Genomic DNA, 1,315 nt, shown 5'->3' with positions numbered 1-1,315 from the left:
ATCTAATTTTAATTGAATATTTTATTATACAGGTAATGATACAATTACTTCTCAGTGTGAATCACCGCAAAATAATAATGGTACAAGACAATGGCTCATTATTACTTTATTTTTGAATTTTTTATTAGATCTAGGCACTCCTTAGCTTCAATGTTACTATTATTGCAAATAGTACTACTAATGATTGCAATGATAGTTGTTGTACTAATATCACAATTTTTATACAACTGGTAAGTATAAAAAACAAAATTTAATATTTATATAAGTACTGCAGGTATTGAACACATCAGACCCACAGTATGCAAATCTAAGCTATAATATATCATATGACTCTATCACTGTTAATGAAGAATCAATGGTAACAAGTGACGGAGAATGGAACAAGAATATACAGTTACCTTGTAATAGAACACACTACTTTGATTCCAGACAAGCTAAAAGTATGTAATAGAATCTACTACTTTAGTCTACATGCAGTAATTTAAATTGGACATTTTGTAGATCAATGTAGCTCTAGCCCAATGCCGGAAAATTCTGGAACATTAAGTGCAGGAGATATTGCAGTAATTATATTAGCTGTAATACTAGCACCAAGTTTGATAGCAAATATAGGATGCTTCATTTGCTGGCTTTATAAAGTAGGTTGTTTTACTAAGCTAATTCAAAAAATAAAAAAGGTAAAAAAAAGTTTGCATTGTTCAAAGTAACTTGTATTAGACTTTTTTGTGTGTAAATGTAGTTAGATCTAGTAGTTTTCAATTCTTGATGAACCTAATGATAGGCACTGATGACAGTCCACTTGTATTAGTTAAAACTAAACTGTTTACAGGGGTCTTTTTACTATTTTTACTTGCTTGATATTATCAATGATTGTCTCATTGTCATAAACATAATCATTATGTTTAGGTATTAAATTTACACCAAGAAGATGAAGGCCGCCAAGAATAAGAAGAAATTAACCTGGAACCAACCAGTGATTCACGATTAATATCCTTTTTTACTATTATTATTAGATTATTTTTCTTACATAAACTTAATAATAATATTATAGACTAGATCTATCATAGATCATTTAAAGCCTTATAATTGAGTGAATGTAATTGAATTGTTATTAGATCTAAACCATAAATTTACCTATGTAGCAAAAAACATCAATATTTGAAAATGTAATAAAAAATTGGAGTAATTTTTTGAGCCATTTTTTGAAAAACACCATGGGCTACAAGAACATAAAAAATTTAAAAAAACAAGATTGAGTAGGATTCCGAACGACGAACGAAAATATGAAATGAAAATCCTACTCTCGTGACGCAAA

At 28.5% G+C, this 1,315-nt stretch overlaps 1 long non-coding RNA gene across 1 annotated transcript; it reads left to right on the top strand.

Annotated features, from left to right (window-relative positions):
- Positions 1–142: 142 nt before the first annotated feature.
- On the top strand, positions 143–948 carry LOC109590661 (uncharacterized). Its single transcript, XR_002189429.1, has 4 exons — positions 143–230; positions 275–440; positions 502–638; positions 907–948. It is a non-coding gene; the product is annotated as an uncharacterized LOC109590661 (long non-coding RNA).
- Positions 949–1,315: the final 367 nt, after the last annotated feature.

Source organism: Amphimedon queenslandica, unplaced genomic scaffold (genome assembly GCF_000090795.2).
Source record: "Amphimedon queenslandica unplaced genomic scaffold, v1.1 AMPQUscaffold_9702, whole genome shotgun sequence".
Classification (NCBI taxonomy): Eukaryota; Metazoa; Porifera; class Demospongiae; order Haplosclerida; family Niphatidae; genus Amphimedon; species Amphimedon queenslandica.
The sequence above is the reverse complement of the archived record's forward strand: the minus strand, read 5'-3'. Positions and strand labels throughout refer to the sequence as shown.